The 27,361-nt window shown below is 43.9% G+C and overlaps 6 non-coding genes and 2 pseudogenes across 6 annotated transcripts; 7 read left to right on the forward strand and 1 right to left on the reverse strand.

Annotated features, from left to right (window-relative positions):
• The window catches only part of LOC139235364 (zinc finger protein 229-like), a 239,924-nt pseudogene that overhangs the window by 68,522 nt on the left and 144,041 nt on the right, over positions 1-27,361 (reverse strand).
• Positions 1-27,361, forward strand: part of LOC139235669 (probable G-protein coupled receptor 139) — a 72,005-nt pseudogene that overhangs the window by 37,196 nt on the left and 7,448 nt on the right.
• trnal-uaa (transfer RNA leucine (anticodon UAA)) lies at positions 14,217-14,299 on the forward strand. Its single transcript has one exon. It is a non-coding gene; the product is annotated as a tRNA-Leu (tRNA).
• Positions 16,623-16,705, forward strand: trnal-uaa (transfer RNA leucine (anticodon UAA)). Its single transcript has one exon. It is a non-coding gene; the product is annotated as a tRNA-Leu (tRNA).
• trnal-uaa (transfer RNA leucine (anticodon UAA)) lies at positions 19,029-19,111 on the forward strand. The gene has a single exon. It is a non-coding gene; the product is annotated as a tRNA-Leu (tRNA).
• On the forward strand, positions 21,421-21,503 carry trnal-uaa (transfer RNA leucine (anticodon UAA)). Its single transcript has one exon. It is a non-coding gene; the product is annotated as a tRNA-Leu (tRNA).
• trnal-uaa (transfer RNA leucine (anticodon UAA)) lies at positions 23,814-23,896 on the forward strand. Its single transcript has one exon. It is a non-coding gene; the product is annotated as a tRNA-Leu (tRNA).
• On the forward strand, positions 26,219-26,302 carry trnal-uaa (transfer RNA leucine (anticodon UAA)). Its single transcript has one exon. It is a non-coding gene; the product is annotated as a tRNA-Leu (tRNA).

Below are 27,361 nucleotides of genomic sequence, written 5' to 3' on the forward strand. Positions count from 1 at the left end.
GATAGAGCCACGATCTGTCAGTTCCTCGTTGGTATAGTGGTGAGTATCCCTGCCTGTTATGCAGGAGACTGAGGTTCAATTCGCCGACGAGGAGGCAGTTGTTTCAAATATACAAAGTTTTACTTTTGTTTCTTGGTATCGACTCATGTTAAAAAGTTCCAGAGTAATATAGAACATTACAAATACAGCAAGATCAGATTGCTACTTCCAGATTTTTAGCAAACGGAGACTGTTTCAGGATTCTGTGGCCGTATGCTGCACAGAAATGGATGACTGAGTTTTAGCTGAGTAACATTTAAAGAGGCAGCGGACCAGTGGTTGTGGCCGAGTGGTTAAGACGATGGACTGAAAATCCATTGGGGTTTCCCCGTGCAGATTTGATTCCGGCCGACTGCGTTTCTCAGCATATTTCATTCTGTTTGATAATTTAACCAAGTTCATGCAAAACTGATTCTGAGATAGATGGAACAAAAGCCAGCCAAAGTAGCGACAGTGAACCTGCCTGTCTATCCATCTATTTGTATAAGTTCTCTGTCTATATCTTGATCTGGGTGTTATGGTACATCAGTCATTGAAAGTTGGCACGCAGGTGCAGCAGGCGGTGAAGCAGGCAAATGGCATGTTCGCCTTCATAGCTGGGTGATTTGAGTGTAGGAGCAGGGAGGTCTGACTGCAGTTGTACAGAGCCTTGGTGGGGTCACACCTGGAATATTGTGTGGAATTTTTTGAGGATGTTTCCAGTAGAGTGGACAAGGGAGAACCAGTTGATGTGGTATATTTGGACTTTCAGAAGGCTTTCGACAAGGTCCCTCACAAGAGATTAATGTGCAAAGTTAAAGCACATGGGATTGGGGGTAGTGTGCTGACATGGATTGAGAACTGGTTGTCAGACAGGAAGCAAAGAGTAGGAGTAAATGGGGACTTTTCAGAATGGCAGGCAGTGACTAATGGGGTACCGCAAGGTTCTGTGCTGGGGCCCCAGCTGTTTACACATTAATGATTTAGACGAGGGGATTAAATGTAGTATCTCCAAATTTGCGGATGACACTAAGTTGGGTGGCAGTGTGAGCTGCAAGGAGGATTCTATGAGGCTGCAGAGCGACTTGGATAGGTTAGGTGAGTGGGAAAATGCATGGCAGATGAAGTATAATGTGGATAAATGTGAGGTTATCCACTTTGGTGGTAAAAACAGAGAGACAGACTATTATCTGAATGGTGACAGATTAGGAAAAGGGCAGGTGCAAAGAGACCTGGGTGTCATGGTACATCAGTCATTGAAGGTTGGCATGCAGGTACAGCAGGCGGTTAAGAAAGCAAATGGCATGTTGGCCTTCATAGCGAGGGGATTTGAGTACAAGGGCAGGGAGGTGTTGCTACAATTGTACAGGGCCTTGGTGAGGCCACACCTGGAGTATTGTGTACAGTTTTGGTCTCCTAACCTGAGGAAGGACATTCTTGCTATTGAGGGAGTGCAGCGAAGGTTCACCAGACTGATTCCCGGGATGGCGGGACTGACCTATCAAGAAAGACTGGATCAACTGGGCTTGTATTCACTGGAGTTCAGAAGAATGAGAGGGGACCTCATAGAAACGTTTAAAATTCTGACGGGGTTAGACAGGTTAGATGCAGGAAGAATGTTCCCAATGTTGGGGAAGTCCAGAACCAGGGGACACAGTCTAAGGATAAGGGGGAAGCCAATTAGGACCGAGATGAGGAGGAATTTCTTCACCCAGAGAGTGGTGAACCTGTGGAATTCTCTACCACAGAAAGTTGTTGAGGCCAATTCACTAAATATATTCAAAAAGGAGTTAGATGAAGTCCTTACTACTAGGGGAATCAAGGGGTATGGTGAGAAAGCAAGAATGGGGTACTGAAGTTGCATGTTCAGCCATGAACTCATTGAATGGCGGTGCAGGCTAGAAGGGCCGAATGGCCTACTCCTGCACCTATTTTCTATGTTTCTATGTTTCTATGTCCTTGCTATTGAGGGAGTACAGCGAAGATTCACCAGCTTGATTCCCGGGATGGCAGGACTGACATATGAGGAGAGACTGGATCAACTGGGCTGGTATCCACTGGAGTTTAGAAGAATGAGAGGCGCTCCCATAGAAATATCAAGGGCGACTTTACTTTACATGTAGATTGGCCTAACCAAACAGGTAGCAATATGGAAGAGGAGTATTTCCTCGAGCGTATTAGGGATGGTTTTCTCACTCAGTATATCGAGGGATCATCTAGAGGGCTGGCCATCCTAGACTGGGTGATGTGTAATGAGAAAGGACCAATTAGCAATCTTGTTGTGCGATGCCCCTTGGGAAAGAGTGACCATAATAAGGTAGAATTCTTTATTAAGGTGGCGAGTGACACAGCTAATTCAGAGACTAGGGTCCTGAATTTAAGGAAAGATAACTTCGATGGTATGAGGCGTGAATTTGCTAGAATAGACTGGCGAATGATACTGAAAGGGTTGAAGGTGGATAGGCCATGGCAAACATTTAAAGATCAAATGGATGAACTTCAACAATTGTATTTCCCTGTCTGGAGTAAAAATAAAACGGGGAATGTGGCTCAACCGTGGCTAACAAAGGAAATTAAGGATAGTGTTAAATCCAGGGAAGAGGCATATAAATTGGCCAGAAAAAGCTTCAACCTGAGGACTGGGAGGAATTTAGAATTCGGCAGAGGAGGAAAAAGGGTTTAATTAGGAGGGGGAACATAGATTATGAGAGGAATCTTGCTGGGAACATAATAAAGTTCGATAGATATGTGAAGACAAAAAGATTAGAGAAGACAAACGTAGGTCCCTTGCAATCAGATTCAGGTGAATTTATAGTGGAGAAGAAGGAAATTGTAGACCAGTTGAACAATCACTTTGGTTCTGTCTTCACGAAGGAAGAAACGCATAACCTTCCAGAAATACTAGGGCACCAAGGATCTAGCGAGAAGGAGGAACTGAAGGAAATCCTTATCAGTCAGGTAATTGTGTTCGGGAAATTGATGGGATTGAAGGCCGATAAATCCCCGGGGCCTGATAGTCTGCATTGGAATGTACTTAAGGAAGTGGCCCTAGAAATAGCGGATGATTGGTGATCATTTTCGAACAGTCTATCGACTCTAGATCAGTTCGTATGAACTGAAGGGTAAATAATGTAACACCACATTTTAAAAAAGGAGGGAGATAGAAAGCGGATAATTACAGACCGGTTAGCCTGACATCAGTAGTGGGGAAAATGTACGAATCAATTTATTAAAGATGAAATAGCAGCGCATTTGGAAAGCAGTGACAGGATCGGTCCAAGCTGCATGAATATATGAATGGGAAATCAAGCTCGACAAATCTTCTGGAATTATTTGAGGATGTAGCTAGTATAATGGACAAGGGCAACCAGTGGATGTGGTGTATTTGGACTTTCAAAAGGCTTTCAACAAGGTCCCACACACGTATTGGTGTGCAAAGTTAAAGCACATGGTATTGGGGGTAATGTACTGACGTGGATAGAGAACTGGTTGGCAGACAGAAAGCAGAGAGTCGGGATAAACGGTCTTTTTCAGAAAAGCAGGCAGTGACTAGTGGGGTGCCACAGCGCTCATTGCTGGGATCCCAGCTATTTACAATATACATTAATGATTTAGATGAAGGAATTGAGTGTAATATCTTCAAGTTTGCAGATGATACTAACAGGGTGGCGGTGTGAGCTGTGAGGAGGATGCTAAGAGGCTGCAGGGTGACTTGGACCGGTTAGGTGAGAGGGCAAATGCATGGCAGATGCAGTATAATGTGGATAAATGTGAGGTTATCCACTTTAGTGGCAAAAACACGAAGGCAGAATATTATCTGTATGGCAGCAGATTTGGAAAACGGGAGCTGCAACGAGACCTGGGTGTCATGGTACATCAGTCATTGAAAGCTGGCATGCAGTTCCAGCAGGCAGTGAAGAAGGCAAATGGTATGTTGGCCTTCATAGCTAGAGGATTTGAGTATCGGCGCAGGGAGGTCTTACTGCAGTTGTACAGGACATTTGTGAGACCTCACCTGGAATATTGTGTTCAGTTTTGGTCTCGTAATCTGAGGAAGGTCTTTCTTGCTATTGAGGGAGTGCAGCGAAGGTTTACCTGACTGATTCCCGGGATGGCAGGTCTCACATATGAGGAGAGATTGAATCGACTGTGTCTCTGTGTCTGTCTATCTGTATATATGTCTCTGTGTATGTGCAACTGTCTGTGGAAATCATCACCATGAACTTGGTATGTCCTGGAACTTAAAAAAAAAGACTTGGGGAAAGTAATACAGCTGTGAACTTTTGTCTCAGCTTTGGTTCAGTGGCAGCATTCTCGACTGAATTAGGAGTTTGTGTGTTCAAGTCGCACTCCTGAGACTTGAGCATATAATCTTGGCTAACACTCAATTGCAGGACTTGGGGAATTTTGCATTGTTGAAGCTGTTGACATTCGGATGAAATGTTAAATTGAAGCTCCGTCTGCACCCTCGGGTGGATGTGACAGGTCCCAGAGCATTACATCAAAAAGAATAGGAGAGTTGCCCCCGTGTCAATATTGCTAAAAATGATCGGAAATGCTCCCTGAAACCCGATGTGCATGTGTGTGGCTGTGGGGGTGGAGATGAAGCCCAGATTCTCACAGAGACAGAATCCAATTGCTGACGGGACCAGGATGGCCGAGTGGCTAAGGCGTTGGGCTGGTGATCCAATGGGTTTTTACGCTCGTGGGTTCGTATCCCAGTCCTGGTAATTGCTTAATTAAACAAAGATTTTTTTTCCCATCCTGCTCAGTGATACCCGAATTTCATCTGTTGCATTTGCATTTTTCTGCAACTCGGTGACACTCTGAGCAGATAATGAAATGAAATTGTGCAATATATCTGTGTCGCTAAGTCTCTGCCTCTCTCTCCCTTTAGAGAGCTGTGTATGTGTTTGTGTATTTGAATCTTTGTCTCTCTCAGTCTGCCTCTCTCTGATTCACTCTGTCTGTCCCTTTTACTTTGTTTGTCTCTGTCTCTCAATCTGTCTCTTTCTCACGGTGTCAAGTTCTGTTCCAAAGGGATTCTCTCAGACTATCTGTCTGAATGTCTCTCTCTTTCCATCATCTCTGTCTGTCCATGTCTTTGCCTGTCTCTATTACTCCCTGCCTCTAACCTGATGAGTATTTCCATAATTTTCTGTTTTTGCCTCTTTGTCTCTCTCTCTATCTGTCTTTTTCTCTATCTGTCTCCCTCTTTGTCTCTCTCTTTGTCCCTGGCTTTTTCTTTTCATTCCATCACTATTTGCCTCCCTCTCTTTTTGGAGCACGCAAACACATCTCTGTGTATGTATGTTTTCAAGTCATTGTCTCACTCAGTCTGACCCTCCGTCTCAGTCTCAAACTTTCTGTCTCTCTCTGTCTCTATCTCACTTTCTGTCACTCCCTGTTTCCCTGTTTGTCTCTGTTTCTCAATGTGCCTCTCTCTTTCTCACGGTGTCCAGTTCTGTTCCAATCGGATTCTCTCAGTCTCTCTTTCTGACTGTCTCACTCTTTCCCATCATCTCTGTCTGTCTATGTCTCTGCCTGTCTGTCTCCCTTTGTCTGTCTCTGTTAGTCCCTGTCTCTAACCTGATAAGTATTTCCATCATTTTCTGCTTTTGTCTCTCTCTCTCTCTCTCTATCTGTATCTCTCCTTGTCACTGTATTTATCATTGTCTTTCTCTCATTCTATCCCTCTCTCTCTTAATAGATCACACACACAGACCTCTGTATATGTATGTGTTTGAGTCTTTTTCTCACTCAGTCTGCCTCTCCTTTTCAGTCTCACACTTTCTGTCTGTCTTTCCCTGTTTGTCGGTTTGCCTCTGTCTCTCAATGTGTCTGTCGACTTTTCATGGTGACCAGTTCTGTTCACAACTCGATTCCTGCTCTGACAGAACTGATGCTCGTCAGTTTCTCGTTTGTTAGTGGTGAGTATCCCCGCCTGTCATGAGGAGTCCGGGGATCAATTCACCGACGGGGAGGCAGTTGTTTCAAAATGTTGAATTTTACTTCTGTTTCTTGGAAGAGATTCATATTAAAAAGTTCTAGAGCAATATAGAACTGTAAAAATACAGGTAGAGGAGATTGCCTCTTCCTGATTTTGAGCAAACGGAGACTTTTTCATGATTCTTTGGCCGTCTGCTGCACAGAGATGGATGACTGAGTTGTTTCTGCGTAACGTTCAAGCAGGCAGAAATGCATTAGTCGTGGCCGAGTGGTTAAGGCGATGAATTCGAAATCCATTGAGTTTTCTCCATGCAGGTTCGAATCCTGCAGACTTCGATGCCCAGCATTTTTCATTGCATTTCACAATTTAACCATGTCTCTACAAAACTGATCCTGAGATAGGTGGAATAACATCCCACACCTTTCAACACTGACAGCTCGTTCTGATTTTTATTAATCTGCAATATTAAAGATACATACGGACAGAAAAACGCAAAAAGCTGTCAAAGTTTCTACAGTGATTCAGACTGCCTATCCTTCTATATGTCTAAGGCATCGGTGCATCTCCGTTGGTGCGTGTAACTGTCTGTGGAAATCACCACCATGAATTTGGTATGTCCTGGAACTTATAAAAAAGAATTGGGAAAAATAATACTGTTGTGAACTTTGGTATCGGCTTTGTTGCAGTGGCAGCAGTCTCGACTGAATCAGGAGTTTGTGTGTTCAATTCCCACTCCTGAGACTTAAGCATATAATCTTGGCTAACACTCTAGTGCAGCACTTGGGGAATTTTGCATTGTTGAAGCTGTTGAAGTTCGGATGAAATGTTAAATTGAAGCTCCGTCTGCACCCTCGTATGGATGTGAAACATCCCAGAGCATTACTCGAAAAAGAATAGGAGAGTTGCCCCCGTGTCAATATTACTAAAAATGTTCGTAAATGCTCACTGAAAAACGATATGTGTGTGTCTGTGGGAGTGGGGTTGAATCCAGATTCTCGCAGAGACAGAATCCAGATTGTGACAGGACCAGGATGGCCGCGTGGTTAAGGCGGTGGCTTTAAAATTAAATGGACTTTTCCCGCGTGGGTTTGTACCCCACTCCTGGTATCTCTTTAATTTAACACGATTTCCTCCCATTCCGATCAGTGATACCGGATTTTCATCTGTTGAATCTGCAATTTTCTGTACCTATGTGACACTCTGAGCCGATAATGAAATGAAATTGTGAAATGTATCTGTGTCGCTCGGTCTCTGCCTCTCTCTCTCTTTCGAGAGCTGTGTATGCGTTTGTATGTTTGAGTCTTTGTCTCAATCTATCTGTCCCTGTTTCTCGATTTGTCTCCGTCTCTCAATCTGTCTCTTTCTCACGGTGTCCACGTCTGTCCCAATGGGATTCTCTCAGACTCTTTGTCTGACTGGCTCTCTCTTTCCCATCATTTCTGTCTGACCATGTCTTTGCCTGCCTCTATTCGTCCCTGTCTCTAACCTGATAAGTATTTCCATCATTTTCAGTTTTTGTCTCTATCTCTCTCTCGCTATCTGTCTCTCTCCTTGTCACTGTCTTTATCATTGTCTTTCTCTCACTCTTTCCCTCTCTCTCTTTATAAATCACACACACACATCTCTGTATATGTTTGTATTTGAGTCTTTTTCTCACTCAGTCTGCCTCAGACTCATACTTCCTGTCTCTCGTTGTCTCTATCTCGTTGTCTGTCTCTCCCTGTTTGTCGGTTTGTCTCTGTCTCTCAATATGTCGGTCGGCTTCTCATGGTGTCCAGTTCTGTTCACATCTCGATTCCAGGTCTGACAGAGCCACGATCTGTCAGTTCCTCGTTAGTATAGTGATGAGTATCCCTGCCTGTTATGCAGGAGACTGAGGTTCAATTCGCCGACGAGGAGGCAGTTGTTTCAAATATACAAAGTTTTACTTTTGTTTCTTGGTATCGACTCATGTTAAAAAGTTCCAGAGTAATATAGAACATTACAAATACAGCAAGATCAGATTGCTACTTCCAGATTTTTAGCAAACGGAGACTGTTTCAGGATTCTGTGGCCGTATGCTGCACAGAAATGGATGACTGAGTTTTATCTGAGTAACATTTAAAGAGGCAGCGGACCAGTGGTTGTGGCCGAGTGGTTAAGACGATGGACTGAAAATCCATTGGGGTTTCCCCGTGCAGATTTGATTCCGGCCGACTGCGTTTCTCAGCATATTTCATTCTGTTTGATAATTTAACCAGGTTCATGCAAAACTGATTCTGAGATAGATGGAACAAAAGCCAGCCAAAGTAGCGACAGTGAACCTGCCTGTCTATCCATCTATTTGTATAAGTTCTCTGTCTATATCTTGATCTGGGTGTCATGGTACATCAGTCATTGAAAGTTGGCACGCAGGTGCAGCAGGCGGTGAAGCAGGCAAATGGCATGTTCGCCTTCATAGCTGGGTGATTTGAGTGTAGGAGCAGGGAGGTCTGACTGCAGTTGTACAGAGCCTTGGTGGGGTCACACCTGGAATATTGTGTGGAATTTTTTGAGGATGTTTCCAGTAGAGTGGACAAGGGAGAACCAGTTGATGTGGTATATTTGGACTTTCAGAAGGCTTTCGACAAGGTCCCTCACAAGAGATTAATGTGCAAAGTTAAAGCACATGGGATTGGGGGTAGTGTGCTGACATGGATTGAGAACTGGTTGTCAGACAGGAAGCAAAGAGTAGGAGTAAATGGGGACTTTTCAGAATGGCAGGCAGTGACTAATGGGGTACCGCAAGGTTCTGTGCTGGGGCCCCAGCTGTTTACACATTAATGATTTAGACGAGGGGATTAAATGTAGTATCTCCAAATTTGCGGATGACACTAAGTTGGGTGGCAGTGTGAGCTGCAAGGAGGATTCTATGAGGCTGCAGAGCGACTTGGATAGGTTAGGTGAGTGGGCAAATGCATGGCAGATGAAGTATAATGTGGATAAATGTGAGGTTATCCACTTTGGTGGTAAAAACAGAGAGACAGACTATTATCTGAATGGTTGACAGATTAGGAAAAGGGCAGGTGCAAAGAGACCTGGGTGTCATGGTACATCAGTCATTGAAGGTTGGCATGCAGGTACAGCAGGCCGTTAAGAAAGCAAATGGCATGTTGGCCTTCATAGCGAGGGGATTTGAGTACAAGGGCAGGGAGGTGTTGCTACAATTGTACAGGGCCTTGGTGAGGCCACACCTGGAGTATTGTGTACAGTTTTGGTCTCCTAACCTGAGGAAGGACATTCTTGCTATTGAGGGAGTGCAGCGAAGGTTCACCAGACTGATTCCCGGGATGGCGGGACTGACCTATCAAGAAAGACTGGATCAACTGGGCTTGTATTCACTGGAGTTCAGAAGAATGAGAGGGGACCTCATAGAAACGTTTAAAATTCTGACGGGGTTAGACAGGTTAGATGCAGGAAGAATGTTCCCAATGTTGGGGAAGTCCAGAACCAGGGGACACAGTCTAAGGATAAGGGGGAAGCCATTTAGGACCGAGATGAGGAGGAATTTCTTCACCCAGAGAGTGGTGAACCTGTGGAATTCTCTACCACAGAAAGTTGTTGAGGCCAATTCACTAAATATATTCAAAAAGGAGTTATATGAAGTCCTTACTACTAGGGGAATCAAGGGGTATGGTGAGAAAGCAGGAATGGGGTACTGAAGTTGCATGTTCAGCCATGAACTCATTGAATGGCGGTGCAGGCTAGAAGGGCCGAATGGCCTACTCCTGCACCTATTTTCTATGTTTCTATGTTTCTATGTCCTTGCTATTGAGGGAGTACAGCGAAGATTCACCAGCTTGATTCCCGGGATGGCAGGACTGACATATGAGGAGAGACTGGATCAACTGGGCTGGTATCCACTGGAGTTTAGAAGAATGAGAGGCGCTCCCATAGAAATATATAAAATTCTGACGAGATTGGACAGGTTAGAGGCGGTTAGAATGTTCCCATTGCTGTGGAATTCGAGAACCAAGGGTGACAGTGTAAGATTAAGTGGTAAGGTATTTAGGACCGAAATGAGGAGACACCTCTTCACTCTGGCATTCTCTACCGCAGAAAGTGGTTGAGGCCAGATCGTTAGATATATTCAAAACGGAGTTAGATATGGCCCTTACGGCTAAAGGGATCAAGGGGTATGGAGAGAAAGCAGGAAAGGGGTACTGAGGTTGAATGATCAGCCATGATCTTATTGAATGATGGTGCAGGCTCGAAGGGCCGAATGGCCTACTCCTGCAACTAATTTATTTGTTTCTATGTTTCTATGTTGATGCGTGTATATTTTTGGTTATTGTGTGTGTGTGTGTGTGTGTGTGTGTGTATGTCTGTCTGTATACATGTCTCTGTGTATGTGCAACTGTCTATGGAAATCATCACCATGAATTTGGTGCGTCCTGGAAATTTTAAAAAGCTTCGGGAAAATAATACGGTTGTGATCTTTGGTATCGGCTTTGTTTCAGTGGCTCCATTCTCGACTGAATCAGGAGGTTGTGTGTGTCAGTCGCACTCCTGAGACTTGAGCATATAATCTTGGCTAACACTCAAATGCAGTGCTTGGGGAATTTTTGAAGCTGTTGACATTCGGATGAAATGTTAAATTGAAACTTCATCTGCACACTCGTGTGGATGTGAAAGGTCCCATAGCCTTCTCATGGTGTCCAGTTCTATTCACAGCTCGAATATTGCTTTGACAAAACCCATGCGCATCAATTCCTCGTGGGAAAGTGGTGAATATCCCCATCTGTCACACGGGAGACCACGGTTCAATTCCCTAACGGGGAATCTGCATTTTACAAAAGGCAGAATTTTGCTTCTGTTTCTTGGTATAGATTCATATTAAAAAGTTCCAGAGCAATAGAGAGCAGCAAAAATACAGCCTCTTCCAGATTTTTAGCAAACGGTGACTTTTTCCACTATTCTGTGGCCGTCTGCTGCACAGAGATGGATGGTTGAGTTTTAACTGAGCAACATTTAAAAAGGCAGCGAGCCAGTAGTCGTGGCCCATTGGTTAAGTCCATAGACTAAAAATCCATTCGGGTTTCCCCGCATAGATTTGAATCCTGCCGACTCCGTTTCTCAACATATTTCATTCTGTTTGACAATTTAACCAGGTCCCTGCAAAACTGATTCTGAGATAGACGGAACAACGCCCCACACCTTTCAATGCCGCCGCTAGTTTCTTTCTTTCATTAATCTGCAATATTCACGAGACAGACGGATAGAAAATCGCAAAATTCAGCCAAAGTTGCGACAGTGATTCAGCCTGTCGAACCCTCGAGATGTCGAAGGCATCTGTGCATGTCCGTTGGTGCTTGTAAATTTTTGTGTGTGTGTCTCTGTGTCTGTCTATCTGTAAAAATGTCTATGTGTATGTGCAACTGTCTGTGGAAATCATCACCATGAATTTGGTATGTCCTGGAACTTAAAAAAAAGACTTGGGAAAGTAACATGGCTGTGAACTTTTGTCTCAGCTTTGGTTCAGTGGCAGCATTCTTGACTGAACCAGGAGTTTGTGTGTTCAAGTCGCACTCCTGAGACTTGAGCATATCATCTTGGCTAACACTCAACTGCAGCATTTGGGGAATTTTGCATTGTTGAAACTGTTGACTTTCTGATGAAATGTTAAATTGAAGCTCCGTCTGCGCACTCGGGTGGTTGTGAGAGGTCCCAGAGCATTACTCGAAAAAGAATAGGAGAGTTGCCCCCGTGTTAACATTCCGAAAAATGTTCTGGAATGCTCCCTGAAACCCGATGTGTTTGTGTGTGTCTGTGGAGGTGGAGTTGAAGCCCAGATTCTCACATAGACAGAATCCAATCGCTGACGGCACCAGGATGGCCGAGTGGTTAAGGCTTAAGATCCAATGGGTTTATACCTGCGTGGGTACGAACCCCACTCCTGGTAATTACTGAATTAAACAGTGATTTCTCCCATTCTGCTCAGTGATAACTGATTTCCATCTGTTGCTTTTGCATTTTTCTGTAGCTCGGTGACAATCTGAGCAGATAATGAAATGAAATTGTGAAATGTATCCGTATCGCTCAGTCTCTGCCTCTCGCTCTGTCTTTAGAGAGCTGTATATGTATTTGTGTGTTTGAGTCTTTGTCTCTCTCAGTCTGCCTCTCTCTGATTCACTCTGTCTGTCCCTGTTTCTCTGTTTGTCTCTGTCTCTCAATCTGTCTCCTTCACACGGTATCCAGTTCTGTTCCAATGGGATTCTGTCATACTCTCTGTCTGACTATCTTGTTCTTTCCCATCATCTCTGTCTTTGCCTGTCTCTGCTCGTCCCTGTCTCTAACCTGATGAGTATTTCCATCATTTTCTGTTTTGGTCTCGATGTCTCTCTCTCTATTTTTATCTTTCTCTCTATTTGTCTCCCTCTTGTCTCTCTCCTTGTCCCTGTCTTTCTCTCACTCTTTCCCTCCCTCTCTTTATAAATCACACGAACACATCTCTGTATATGTATGTGTTTGAGTCTTTGCCTCACTCAGTCTGACCCTAACTCTCAGTCTCAAACTTTCTGTCTCTCTCTGTCTCTACCTCGCTGTCAGTTTCTCGCTGTTTTGCTGAATGTCTCTGTCTCTCAATGTGCCTGTCTCTTTCTCACGATGTCCAGTTGTGTTCCAATGGGATTCTCTCAGTCTCTGTCTGACTGTCTCACTCTTTCCCATCATCTCTGTCTATCGCTGTCTCTGCCTGCCTGTCCCTCTTTGCCTGTCGCTGGTAATTCCTGTCTCTACCCTGCTGAGAATTTCCAACATTTTCTTTTTATTTCTTTGTCTCTCTGTCTATCTGTCGCTCTCTCTCTCCATCTGTCTCTCTCCTTGTCACTTTCTTTATGATTGTCTTTCTCTCACTCTTTCCCTCTTTCTCTTTATAGATCACACACACAGATCTCTTTAGATGTATGTGTTTAAGAGTCTTTTTCTCACTCAGTCTGCCTCTCGTTTTCAGTCTCACACTTGCTGTCTCTCGATGTCTCGATCTCGCTGTCTGTCTCTCCCTGTTTGTCGGTTTGTCTCTGTCTCGCAATGTGTCTGTCGACTTCTCATGGTGTCCAGTTCTATTCACAGCTCGAATATTGCTTTGACAAAACCCGTGCGCATCAATTCCTCGTGGGAAAGTCGTGAATATCCCCGCCTGTCACACGGGAGACCACGGTTCAATTCCCTAACGGGGATTTTACAAAAGGCAGAATTTTGCTTCTGTTTCTTGGTATAGATTCATATTAAAAAGTTCCAGGGCAATACAGAGCAGCAGAAATAGAGCAGCAAAAATACAGCCTCTTCCAGCTTTTTAGCAAACGGTGACTTTTTCACTATTCTGTGGCCGTCTGCTGCACAGAGATGGAAGGTTGAGTTTTAACTGAGTAACATTTAAAAAGGCAGCGAGCCAGTAGTCGTGGCCCATTGGTTAAGGCCAGAGACTAAAAATCCATTCGGGTTTCCCCGCATAGATTTGAATCCTGCCGACTCCGTTTCTCAGCATATTTCATTCTGTTTGACAATTTAACCAGGTCCCTGCAAAACTGATTCTGAGATAGACGGAACAACATCCCACACCTTTCAATACCGCCGCTATTTTCTTTCTTTCATTAATCTGCAATATTCACGATACATACGGATCGAAAATCGCCAAGATCAGCCAAAGTTGCGACAGTGATTCAGCCTGTCTATCCCTCGAGATGTCTCAGGCATCTGTGCATGTCTGTTGGTGCGTGCAAATTTTTGTGTGTGCGTCTCTGTGTCTGTCTATCTGTAAAAAATGTCTATGTGTATGTGCAACTGTCTGTGGAAATCATCACCATGAATTTGGTATGTCCCGGAACTTAAAAAAAAGACTTGGGAAAGTAATATGGCTGTGAACTTTTGTCTTAGCTTTGGTTCAGTGGCAGCATTCTTGACTGAATCAGGAGTTTGTGTGTACAAGTTGCACTCCTGAGACTTGAGCATACAACCTTTGCTAACACTCAACTGCAGCATTTGGGGAATTTTGCAGTGTTGAAACTGTTGACTTTCGGATGAAATGTTAAATGGAAGCACCGGCTGCGCACTCGGGTGGTTGTGAGAGGTCCCAGAGCATTACTCGAAAAAGAATAGGAGAGTTTCCCCCGTGTCAATTTTCCCAAAAATGTTCGGAAATACTCCCTGAAACCCGATGTGTTTGTGTGTGTCTGTGGAGGTGGAGTTGAAGCCCAGATTCTCACATAGACAGAATCCAATCGCTGACGGCACCAGGATGGCCGAGTGGTTAAGGCGTTGGGCTTAAGATCCAATGGGTTTATACCTGCGTGGGTTCGAACCCCACTCCTGGTAATTATTTAATTAAACAGTGATTTCTCCCATTCTGCTCAGTGATAACTGATTTTCATCTGTTGCATTTGCATTTTTCTGTAGCTCGGTGACAATCTGAGCAGATAATTAAATGAAATTGTGAAATGTATATGTATCGCTCAGTCTCTGCCTCTCGCTCTGTCTTCAGAGAGCTGTATATGTATTTGTGTGTTTGAATCTTTGTCTCTCTCAGTCTGATTCACTCTGTCTGTCCCAGTTTCTCTGTTTGTCTCTGTCTCTCAATCTGTCCCCTTCACACGGTATCCAGTTCTGTTCCAATGGGATTCTGTCATACTCTCTGTCTGACTGTCTCGCTCTTTCCCATCATCTATGTCTTTGCCTGTCTCTGCTCGTCTCTGTCTCTAACCTGATGAGTATTTCCATCATTTTCTGTTTTGGTCTCGATGTCTCTCTCTCTCTATTTATCTTTCTCTCTATCTGTCTCCCTCTTTGTCTCTCTCCTTGTCCCTGTCTTTCTCTCACTCTTTCCCTCCCTCTCTTTATAAATCACACAAACACATCTCTGTATATGTATGTGTTTGAGTCTTTGCCTCACTCAGTCTGACCCTCCCTCTCAGTCTCAAACTTTCTGTCATCTCTGTCTCTACCTCGCTGTCTGTTTCTCCCTGTTTCGCTGTTTGTCACTGACTCTCAATGTGCCTGTCTCTTTCTCACGGTGTCCAGTTGTGTTCCAATGGGATTCTCTCAGTCTCTCTGTCTGACTGTTTCACTCTTTCCCATCATCACTGTCTATCTATGTCTCTGCCTGCCTGTCTCTCTTTGCCTCTCGCTGGTAGTTCCTGTCTCTAACCTGCTGAGAATTTCCAACATTTTCTTTTTATTTCTTTGTCTCTCTGTCTATCTGTCGCTCTCTCTCCATCTGTCTCTCTCATTGTCACTGTCTTTATGATTGTCTTTCTCTCAATCTTTCCGTCTTTCTCTTTATAGATCACACACACAGATCTCTTCAGATGTATGTGTTTGAGAGTCTTTTTCTCACTCAGTCTGCCTCTTGTTTTCAGTCTCACACTTGCTGTCTCTCGTTGTCTCGATCTCGCTGTCTCGATCTCGCTGTCTGTCTCTCCATGTTTGTCGGTTTGTCTCTGTCTCGCAATGTGTCTGTCGACTTCTCATGGTGTCCAGTTCTATTCACAGCTCGAATATTGCTTTGACAAAACCCATGCGCATCAATTCCTTGTGGGAAAGTCGTGAATATCCCCACCTGTCACACGGGAGACCACGGTTCAATTCCCTAACGGGGAAGCTGCATTTTACAAAAGGCAGAATTTTGCTTCTGTTTCTTGGTATAGATTCATATTAAAAAGTTCCAGAGCAATATAGAGCAGCAAAAATACAGCCTCTTCCAGATTTTTAGCAAACGGTGACTTTTTCACTATTCTGTGGCCGTCTGCTGCACAGAGATGGAAGGTTGAGTTTTAACTGAGTAACATTTAAAAAGGCAGCGAGCCAGTAGTCGTGGGCCATTGGTTAAGGCCATAGACTAAAAATCCATGCGGGTTTCCCCGCATAGATTTGAATCCTGCCGAATCCGTTTCTCAGCATATTTCATTCTGTTTGACAATTTAACCAGGTCCCTGCAAAACTGATTCTGAGATAGACGGAACAACGTCCCACACTTTCAATGCTGCCGCTATTTTCATTCTTTCATTAATCTGCAATATTCACGATACATACGGATCGAAAATCGCAAAGATCAGCCAAAGTTGCGACAGTGATTCAGCCTGTCTATACCTCGAGATGTCTCAGGCATCTGTGCATGTCCGTTGGAGCGTGTAAATTTTTGTGTGTGCGTCTCTGTGTCTGTCTATTTGTAAAAATGTCTATGTGTATGTGCAACTGTCTGTGGAAATCATCATCATGAATTTGGTATGTCCCGAAACTTAAAAAAAAGACTTGGGAAAGTAATATGGCTGTGAACTTTTGTCTTAGCTTTGGTTCAGTGGCAGCATCCTTGACTGAATCAGGAGTTTGTGTGTACAAGTCGCACTCCTGAGACTTGAGCATACAACCTTTGCTAACACTCAACTGCAGCATTTGGGGAATTTTGCAGTGTTGAAACTGTTGACTTTCGGATGAAATGTTAAATGGAAGCACCGGCTGCGCACTCGGGTGGTTGTGAGAGGTCCCAGAGCATTACTCGAAAAACAATAGGAGAGTTTCCCCCGTGTCAATTTTCCGAAAAATGTTCGGAAATACTCCCTGAAACCCGATGTGTTTGTGTGTGTCTGTGGAGGTGGAGTTGAAGCCCAGATTCTCAAATAGACAGAATCCAATCGCTGACAGCACCAGGATGGCCCAGTGGTTAAGGCGTTGGGCTTAAGATCCAATGGGTTTATACCTGCGTGGGTTCGAACCCCACTCCTGGTAATGACTTAATTAAACAGTGATTTCTCCCATTCTGCTCAGTGATAACTGATTTTCATCTGTTGCATTTGCATTTTTCTGTAGCTCGGTGAAAATCTGAGCAGATAATTAAATGAAATTGAGAAATGTATCTGTATCGCTCAGTCTCTGCCTCTCGCTCTGTCTTCAGAGAGCTGTATATGTATTTGTGTGTTTGAGTCTTTGTCTCGCTCAGTCTGCCTCTCTCTGATTCATTTTGTCTGTCCCTGTTTCTCTGTTTGTCTCTGTCTCTCAATCTGTCTCCTTCACACGGTATCCAGTTCTGTTCCAATGGGATTCTGTCATACTCTCTGTCTGACTGTCTCGTTCTTTCCCATCATCTATGTCTTTGCCTGTCTCTGCTCGTCCCTGTCTCTAACCTGATGAGTATTTCCATCATTTTCTGTTTTGGTCTCGATGTCTCTCTCTCTCTCTATTTATCTTTCTCTCTATCTGTCTCCGTCTTTGTCTGTCTCCTTGTCCCTGTCTTTCTCACACTCTTTCCCTCCCTCTCTTCATAAATCACACAAACACATCTCTGTTAATGTATGTGTTTGAGTCTTTGCCTCACTCAGTCTGACCCTAACTCTCAGTCTCAAACTTTCTGTCTCTCTCTGTCTCTACCTCGCTGTCTGTTTCTCCCTGTTTTGCTGTTTGTCTCTGTCTCTCAATGTGCCTGTCTCTTTCTCACGGTGTCCAGTTGTATTCCAATGGGATTCTCTCAGTCTCTCTGTCTGACTGTCTCACTCTTTCCAATCATCTCTGTCTATCTATGTCTCTGCCTGCCTGTCTCTCTTTGCCTGTCGCTGGTAGTTCCTGTCTCTCACCTGCTGAGAATTTCCAACATTTTCTGTTTATTTCTTTGTCTCTCTGTCTATCTGTCGCTCTCTCTCCATCTGTCTCTCTCCTTGTCACTTTCTTTATGATTGTCTTTCTCTCACTCTTTCCCTCTTTCTCTTTATAGATCACACACACAGATCTCTTTAGATGTATGTGTTTGAGAGTCTTTTTCTCACTCAGTCTGCCTCTCGTTTTCAGTCTCACACATGCTGTCTCTCGTTGTCTCGATCTCGCACTCTGTCTCTCCCTGTTTGTCGGTTTGTCTCTGTCTCGCAATGTGTCTGTCGACTTCTCATGGTGTCCAGTTCTATTCACAGCTCGAATATTGCTTTGACAAAACCTATACGCATCAATTCCTCGTGGGAAAGTCGTGAATGTCCCCGCCTGTCACACGGGAGACCACGGTTCAATTCTCTAACGGGGAGGCTGCATTTTACAAAAGGCAGAATTTTGCTTCTGTTTCTTGGTATAGATTCATATTAAAAAGTTCCAGGGCAATATAGAGCAGCAGAAATACAGCTTCTTCCAGATTTTTAGCAAACGGTGACTTTTTCACTATTCTGTGGCCGTCTGCTGCACAGAGATGGAAGGTTGAGTTTTAACTGAGTAACATTTAAAAAGGCAGCGAGCCAGTCGTCGTGGCCCATTGGTTAAGGCCATAGACTAAAAATCCATTCGGGTTTCCCCGCATAGATTTGAATCCTGCCGACTCCGTTTCTCAGCATATTTCATTCTGTTTGACAATTTAACCAGGTCCCTGCAAAACTGATTCTGAGATAGACGGAACAACGACCCACTCCTTTCAATGCTGCCGCTATTTTCTTTCTTTCATTAATCTGCAATATTCACGATACATACGGATCGAAAATCGCAAAGAGCAGCCAAAGTTGCGACAGTGATTCAGCCTGTCTATACCTCGAGATGTCTCAGGCATCTGTGCATGTCCGTTGCAGCGTGTAAATTTTTGTGTGTGCGTCTCTGTGTCTGTCTATTTGTAAAAATGTCTATGTGTATGTGCAACTGTCTGTGGAAATCATCACCATGAATTTGGCATGTCCCGGAACTTAAAAAAAAGACTTGGGAAAGTAATATGGCTGTGAACTTTTGTCTCAGCTTTGGTTCAGTGGCAGCATTCTTGACTGAATCAGGAGTTTGTGTTTACAAGTCGCACTCCTGAAACTTGAGTACACAACCTTTGCTAACACTCAACTGCAGCATTTGGGGAATTTTGCATTGTTGAAACTGTTGACTTTCGGATGAAATGTTAAATTGAAGCACCGGCTGCGCACTCGGGTGGTTGTGAGAGGTCCCAGAGCATTACTCGAAAAAGAATAGGAGAGTTGCCCCCGTGTCAATTTTCCCAAATATGTTCGGAAATACTCCCTGAAACCCGATGTGTTTGTGTGTGTCTGTGGAGGTGGAGTTGAAGCCCAGATTCTCACAGAGACAGAATCCAATCGCTGACGGCACCAGGATGGCCGAGTGGTTAAGGCGTTGGGCTTAAGATTCAATGGGTTTATACCTGCGTGGGTTCGAACCCCACTCCTGGTAGTTACTTAATTAAACAGTGATTTCCCCCATTCTGCTCAGTGATAATTGATTTTCATCTGTTGCATTTGCATTTTTCTGTAGCTCGGTGACAATCTGAGCAGATAATGAAATGAAATTGTGAAATGTATCTGTATCGCTCAGTCTCTGCCTCAAGCTCTGTCTTCAGAGAGCTGTATATGTATTTGTGTGTTTGAATCTTTGTCTCTCTCAGTCTGATTCACTCTGTCTGTCCCTGTTTCTCTGTTTGTCTCTATCTCACAATCTTTCTCCTTCACACGGTATCCAGTTCTGTTCCAATGGGATTCTGTCATACTCTCTGTCTGACTGTCTCGTTCTTTCCCATCATCTATGTCTTTGCCTGTCTCTGCTCGTCTCTGTCTCTAACCTGATGAGTATTTCCATCATTTTCTGTTTTGGTCTCGATGTCTCTCTCTCTCTATTTATCTTTCTCTCTATCTGTCTCCCTCTTTGTCTCTCTCCTTGTCCCTGTCTTTCTCTCACTCTTTCCCTCCCTCTCTTTATAAATCACACGAACACATCTCTGTATATGTATGTGTTTGAGTCTTTGCCTCACTCAGTCTGACCCTCCCTCTCAGTCTCAAACTTTCTGTCATCTCTGTCTCTACCTCGCTGTCTGTTTCTCTCTGTTTCGCTGTTTGTCACTGACTCTCAATGTGCCTGTCTCTTTCTCACGGTGTCCAGTTGTGTTCCAATGGGATTCTCTCAGTCTCTCTGTCTGACTGTCTCACTCTTTCCAATCATCTCTGTCTATCTATGTCTCTGCCTGCCTGTCTCTCTTTGCCTGTCGCTGGTAGTTCCTGTCTCTAACCTGCTGAGAATTTCCAACATTTTCTTTTTATTTCTTTGTCTCTCTGTCTATCTGTCGCTCTCTCTCTATCTGTCTCTCTCATTGTCACTGTCTTTATGATTGTCTTTCTCTCAATCTTTCCGTCTTTCTCTTTATAGATCACACACACAGATCTCTTTAGATGTATGTGTTTGAGAGTCTTTTCTCACTCAGTCTGCCTCTCGTTTTCAGTCTCACACTTGCTGTCTCTCGTTGTCTCTATCTCGCTGTCTGTCTCTCCCTGTTTGTCGGTTTGTCTCTGTCTCGCAATGTGTCTGTCGACTTCTCATGGTGTCCAGTTCTATTCACAGCTCGAATATTGCTTTGACAAAACCCATGCGCATCAATTCCTCGTGGGAAAGTCGTGAATATCCCCGCCTGTCACACGGGAGACCACGGTTCCATTCCCTAACGGGGAAGCTGCATTTTACAAAAGGCAGAATTTTGCTTCTGTTTCTTGGTATAGATTCATATTAAAAAGTTCCAGAGCAATATAGAGCAGCAAAAATACAGCCTCTTCCAGATTTTTAGCAAACGGTGACTTTTTCACTATTCTGTGGCCGTCTGCTGCACAGAGATGGAAGGTTGAGTTTTAAATGAGTAACATTTAAAAAGGCAGCGAGCCAGTAGTCGTGGCCCATTGGTTAAGGCCATAGACTAAAAATCCATTCGGGTTTCCCCGCATAGATTTGAATCCTGCCGACTCCGTTTCTCAGCATATTTCATTCTGTTTGACAATTTAACCAGGTCGCTGCAAAACTGATTCTGAGATAGACGGAACAACATCCCACACCTTTCAATGCCGCCGCTATTTTCATTCTTTCATTAATCTGCAATATTCACGATACATACGGATCGAAAATCGCAAAGATCAGCCAAAGTTGCGACAGTGATTCAGCCTGTCTATACCTCGAGATGTCTCAGGCATCTGTGCATGTCCGTTGGAGCGTGTAAATTTTTGTGTGTGCGTCTCTGTGTCTGTCTATCTGTAAAAATGTCTATGTGTATGTGCAACTGTCTGTGGAAATCATCACCATGAATTTGGTATGTCCCGGAACTTAAAAAAAAGACTTGGGAAAGTAATATGGCTGTGAACTTTTGTCTTAGCTTTGGTTCAGTGGCAGCATTCTTGACTGAATCAGGAGTTTGTGTGTACAAGTCGCACTCCTGAGACTTGAGCATACAACCTTTGCTAACACTCAACTGCAGCATTTGGGGAATTTTGCAGTGTTGAAACTGTTGCCTTTCGGATTAAATGTTAAATGGAAGCACCGGCTGCGCACTCGGGTGGTTGTGAGAGGTCCCAGAGCATTACTCGAAAAAGAACAGGAGAGTTTCCGCCGTGTCAATTTTCCGAAAAATGTTCGGAAATACTCCCTGAAACCCGATGTGTTTGTGTGTGTCTGTGGAGGTGGAGTTGAAGCCCAGATTCTCACATAGACAGAATCCAATCGCTGACAGCACCAGGATGGCCGAGTGGTTAAGGCGTTGGGCTTAAGATCCAATGGGTTTATACCTGCGTGGGTTCGAACCCCACTCCTGGTAATTACTGAATTAAACAGTGATTTCTCCCATTCTGCTCAGTGATAACTGATTTTCATCTGTTGCATTTGCATTTTTCTGTAGCTCGGTGAAAATCTGAGCAGATAATTAAATGAAATTGAGAAATGTATCTGTATCGCTCAGTCTCTGCCTCTCGCTCTGTCTTCAGAGAGCTGTATATGTATTTGTGTGTTTGAGTCTTTGTCTCTCTCAGTCTGATTCACTCTGTCTGTCCCTGTTTCTCTGTTTGTCTCTGTCTCTCAATCTGTCTCCTTTACACGGTATCCAGTTCTGTTCCAATGAGATTCTGTCATACTCTCTGTCTGACTGTCTCGTTCTTTCCCATCATCTATGTCTTTGCCTGTCTCTGCTCGTCCCTGTCTCTAACCTGATGAGTATTTCCATCATTTTCTGTTTTTGTCTCGATGTCTCTCTCTCTCTATTTATCTTTCTCTCTATCTGTCTCACTCTTTGTCTCTCTCCTTGTCCCTGTCTTTCTCTCACTCTTTCCCTCCCTCTCTTTATAAATCACACAAACACATCTCTGTATATGTATATGTTTGAGCCTTTGCCTCACTCAGTCTGACCCTAACTCTCAGTCTCAAACTTTCTGTCTCTCTCTGTCTCTACCTCGCTGTCTGTTTCTCCCTGTTTTGCTGTTTGTCTCTGTCTCTCAATGTGCCTGTCTCTTTCTCACGGTGTCCAGTTGTGTTCCAATGGGATTCTCTCAGTCTCACTGTCTGACTGTCTCACTCTTTCCCATCATCTCTGTCTATCGCTGTCTCTGCCTGCCTGTCCCTCTTTGCCTGTCGCTGGTAATTCCTGTCTCTAACCTGCTGAGAATTTCCAACATTTTCTATTTATTTCTTTGTCTCTCTGTCTATCTGTCGCTCTCTCTCCATCTGTCTCTCTCCTTGTCACTTTCTTTATGATTGTCTTTCTCTCACTCTTTCCCTCTTTCTGTTTAGAGATCACACACACAGGTCTCTTCAGATGTATGTGTTTGAGCGTCTTTTTCTCACTCAGTCTGCCTCTCGTTTTCAGTCTCACACTTGCTGTCTCTCGTTGTCTCGATCTCGCTGTCTGTCTCTCCCTGTTTGTCGGTTTGTCTCTGTCTCGCAATGTGTCTGTCGACTTCTCATGGTGTCCAGTTCTATTCACAGCTCGAATATTGCTTTGACAAAACCCCTGCGCATCAATTCCTCGTGGGAAAGTGGTGAATGTCCCCACCTGTCACACGGGAGACCACGGTTCCATTCCCTAACGGGGAAGCTGCATTTTACAAAAAGCAGAATTTTGCTTCTGTTTCTTGGTATAGATTCATATTAAAAAGTTCCAGAGCAATATAGAGCAGCAAAAATACAGCCTCTTCCAGATTTTTAGCAAACGGTGACTTTTTCACTATTCTGTGGCCGTCTGCTGCACAGAGATGGAAGTTTGAGTTTTAACTGAGTAACATTTAAAAAGGCAGCGAGCCAGTAGTCGTGGCCCAGTGGTTAAGGCCATAGACTAAAAATCCATTCGGGTTTCCCCGCATAGATTTGAATCCTGCCGACTCCGTTTCTCAGCATATTTCATTCTGTTTGACAATTTAACCAGGTCCCTGCAAAACTGATTCTGAGATAGACGGAACATCGTCCCACACCTTTCAATGCCGCCGCTATTTTCTTTATTTCATTAATCTGCAATATTCACGATACATACGGATAGAAAATCGCAAAAATCAGCCACAGTTGCGACAGTGATTCAGCCTGTCTATCCCTCGAGATGTCTAAGGCATCTGTGCATGTCCGTTGGTGCGTGTAAATTTTTGTGTGTGTGTCTCTGTGTCTGTCTATCTGTAAAAATGTCTATGTGTATGTGCAACTGTCTGTGGAAATCATCACCATGAATTTGGTATGTCCTGGAACTTAAAAAAAAGATTGGGAAAGTAATATGGCTGTGAACCTTTGTCTCAGCTTTGGTTCAGTGGCAGAATTCTTGACTGAATCAGGAGTTTGTGTGTTCAAGTCGCACTCCTGAGACTTGAGCATATAATCTTGGCTAACACTCAACTGCAGCATTTGGGGAATTTTGCAGTGTTGAAACTGTTGACTTTCGGATGAAATGTTAAATGGAAGCACCGGCTGCGCACTCGGGTGGTTGTGAGAGGTCCCAGAGCATTACTCGAAAAAGATTAGGAGAGTTGCCCCAGTGTCAATATTCCGAAAAATGTTCGGAAATACTCCCTGAAATCCGATGTGTTTGTGTGTGTCTGTGGAGGTGGAGTTGAAGCCCAGATTCTCACATGGACAGAATCCAATCGCTTACGGCACCAGGATGGCCGAGTGGTTAAGGCGTTGGGCTTAAGATCCAATGGGTTTATACCTGCGTGGGTTCGAACCCCACTCCTGGTAATTACTTAATTAAACAGTGATTTCTCCCACAATGCTCAGTGATAACTGATTTTCATCTGTTGCATTTGCATTTTGCTGCAGCTCGGTGACAATCTGAGCAGATAATTAAATGAAATTGCGAAATGTATCTGTATCACTCAGTCTCTGCCTCTCGCTCTGTCTTTAGAGAGCTGTATATGTATTTGTGTGTTTGAGTCTTTGTCTCTCTCAGTCTGCCTCTCTCTGATTCACTCTGTCTCTCCCTGTTTCTCTGTTTGTCTCTGTCTCTCAATCTGTCTCCTTCACACGGTATCCAGTTCTGTTCCAATGGGATTCTGTCATACTCTCTGTCTGACTGGCTCGTTCCTTCCCATCATCTATGCCTTTGCCTGTCTCTGCTCGTCCCTGTCTCTAAACTGATGAGTATTTCCATCATTTTCTGTTTTTGTCTCGATGTCTCTCTCTCTCTATTTATCTTTCTCTCTATCTGTCTCCCTCTTTGTCTCTCTCCTTATCCCTGTCTTTGTCTCACTCTGTCCCTCCCTCTCTTTATAAATCACACAAACACATCTCTGTATATGTATGTGTTTGAGTCTTTGCCTCACTCAGTCTGACCCTAACTCTCAGTCTCAAACTTTCTGTCTCTCTCTGTCTCTACCTCGCTGTCTGTTTCTCCCTGTTTTGCTGTTTTTCTCTGTCTCTCAATGTGCCTGTCTCTTTCTCACGGTGTCCAGTTGTGTTCCAATGGGATTCTCTCAGTCTCTCTGTCTGACTGTCTCACTCTTTCCCATCATCTCTGTCTATCTATGTCTCTGCCTGCCTGTCTCTCTTTGCCTTTCGCTGGTAGTTCCTGTCTCTAACCTGCTGAGAATTTCCAACATTTTCTTTTTATTTCTTTGTCTCTCTGTCAATCTGTCGCTCTCTCTCCATCTGTCTCGCTCCTTGTCACTGTCTTTATGATTGTCTTTCTCTCACTCTTTCTCTCTTTCTCTTTATAGATCACACACACAGATTTCTTTAGATGCATGTGTTTGAGAGTCTTTTTCTCACTCAGTCTGCCTCTCGTTTTCAGTCTCACACTTGCTGTCTCTCGTTGTCTCGATCTCGCTGTCTGTCTCTCGCTGTTTGTCGGTTTGTCTCTGTCTCGCAATGTGTCTGTCGACTTCTCATGGTGTCCAGTTCTATTCACAGCTCGAATATTGCTTTTGACAAAATCCATGCGCATCAATTCCTCGTGGGAAAGTGGTGAATATCCCCGCCTGTCGCACGGGAGACCACGGTTGAATTCCCTAACGGGGAGGCTGCACTTTACAAAAGGCAGAATTTTGCTTCTGTTTCTTGGTATAGATTCATATTAAAAAGTTCCAGAGCAATATGGAGCAGCAAAAATACAGCCTCTTCCAGGTTTTTAGCAAACGGTGACTTTTTCACGATTCTGTGGCCGTCTGCTGCACAGAGATGGATGGTTGAGTTATAACTGAGGAACATTTAAAAAGGCAGCGAGCCAGTAGTCGTGGCCCATTGGTTAAGGCCATCGACTCAAAATCCATTCGGGTTTCCCCGCATAGATTTGAATCCTGCCGACTCCGTTTCTCAGCATGTTTCATTTTGTTTGACAATTTAACCAGGTCCCTGCAAAACTGATTCTGATATAGACGGAACAACGTCCCACACCTTTCAATGCCGCCGCTATTTTCTTTCTTTCATTAACCTGCAATATTCACGATACATACGGATAGAAAATCGCAAAAATCAGCCAAAGTTGCGACAGTGATTCAGCCTGTCTATCCCTCGAGATGTCAAAGGCATCTGTGCATGTCCGTTGGTGCGTGTAAATTTTTGTGTGTGTGTCTCTGTGTCTGTCTATCTGTAAACATGTCTATGTGTATGTGCAACTCTCTGAGGAAATCATCACCATGAATTTGGTATGTCCTGGAACTTAAAAAAAAGACTTGGGAAAGTAATATGGCTGTGAACTTTTGTCTCAGCTTTGGTTCAGTGGCAGCATTCTTGACTGAATCAGGAGTTTGTGTGTTCAAGTCGCACTCCTGAGACGTGAGCATATAATCTTGGCTAACACTCAACTGCAGCATTTGGGGAATTTTGCATTGTTGAAACTGTTAACTTTCGGATGAAATGTTAAATTGAAGCTCCGTCTGCGCACTCGGGTGTTTGTTGGAGGTCCCAGAGCATTACTTGAAAAAGAATAGGAGAGTTGCCCCCGTGTCAATATTCCGAAAAATGTTCGGAAATGCTCCCTGAAACCCGATGTGTTTGTGTGTGTCTGTGGAGGTGGAGTTGAAGCCCAGATTCTCACAGAGACAGAATCCAATCGCTGACAGCACCAGGATGGCCGAGTGGTTAAGGCGTTGGGCTTAAGATCCAATGGGTTTATACCCGCGTGGGTTCGAACTCCCACTCCTGGTAATTACTTAATTAAACAGTGATTTTTCCTATTCTGCTCAGTGATAACTGATTTTCATTTGTTGCATTTGCATTTTTCTGTAGCTCGGTGACAATCTGAGCAGATAATGAAATGAATTTGTGAAATGTATCTGTATCGCTCAGTCTCTGCCTCTCGCTCAGTCTTTAGAGAGCTGTATATGTATTTTTGTGTTTTAGTCTTTGTCTCTCTCAGTCTGCCTCTCTGATTCACTCTGTCTGTCCCTGTTTCTCTGTTTGTCTCTGTCTCTCAATCTGTCTCCTTCACACGGTATCCAGTTCTGTTCCAATGGGATTCTGTCATACTCTCTGTCTGACTGGCTCGTTCTTTCCCATCATCTCTGTCTTTGCCTGTCTCTGCTCGTCCCTGTCTCTAACCTGATGAGTATTTCCATCATTTTCTGTTTTTGTCTCGATGTCTCTCTCTCTCTATTTATCTTTCTCTCTATCTGTCTCACTCTTTGTCTCTCTCCTTGTCCCTGTCTTTCTCTCACTCTTTCCCTCCCTCTCTTTATAAATCACACAAACACATCTCTGTATATGTATGTGTTTGAGTCTTTGCCTCACTCAGTCTGACCCTCCTTCTCAGTCTCAAACTTTCTGTTTGTCTCTGTCTCTACCTCGCTCTCTGTATCTCTCAGTTTTCACTGTTTGTCTCTGTCTCTCAATGTGCCTGTCTCTTTCTCACGGTGTCCATTTGTGTTCCAATGGGATTCTCTCAATCTCTCTGTCTGACTATCTCACTCTTTCCCATCATCTCTGTCTATCTATGTCTCTGCCTGCCTGTCTCTCTTTGCCTGTCGCTGGTAGTTCCTGTCTCTAACCTGCTGAGAACTTCCAACATTTTATTTTTATTTCTTTGTCTCTCTGTCTATCTGTCGCTCTCTCTCCATCTGTCTCTCTCCTTGTCACTGTCTTTATGATTGTCTTTCTCTCACTCTTTCCCTCTTTCTCTTTATAGATCACACACACAGATCTCTTTAGATGTATGTGTTTAAGAGTCTTTTTCTCACTCAGTCTGCCTCTCGTTTTCAGTCTCACACG

This window comes from Pristiophorus japonicus, chromosome 23 (genome assembly GCF_044704955.1).
Source record: "Pristiophorus japonicus isolate sPriJap1 chromosome 23, sPriJap1.hap1, whole genome shotgun sequence".
NCBI lineage: Eukaryota > Metazoa > Chordata > Chondrichthyes > Pristiophoridae > Pristiophorus > Pristiophorus japonicus.